Raw genomic sequence first — 317 nt, forward strand, 5'->3', positions numbered from 1 at the left:
GCTCTGCCTCTAGATAGGCAGAGCCAGCTGTCAGTCACGCAGCTGGGCGGATCCAGACATAATTGTCGGGATCCGTCCTGACTGCGGCGGTCTCAGTATACCGCGAGCTGTAGCTCCCTATATACTGAGCCTAGGGTGACGGGAGGACGCTAGTTTGTTTCCTCCCGTTACCCTAAGGAGAACTATGGGGAAAAGCCCTGACCCCCATAGTTCTATTTTAATGAACCAATACATCACTACATTGTATTACTCGATGACACGTGTAGACGATATGTAAGTGTCGTCTTACAAAGGAGCGGCTGCATTATGACAGCGGT

This window comes from Nanorana parkeri, unplaced genomic scaffold (assembly GCF_000935625.1).
Source record: "Nanorana parkeri isolate BGI_ZX_2015 unplaced genomic scaffold, ASM93562v1 scaffold1330, whole genome shotgun sequence".
Classification (NCBI taxonomy): Eukaryota; Metazoa; Chordata; class Amphibia; order Anura; family Dicroglossidae; genus Nanorana; species Nanorana parkeri.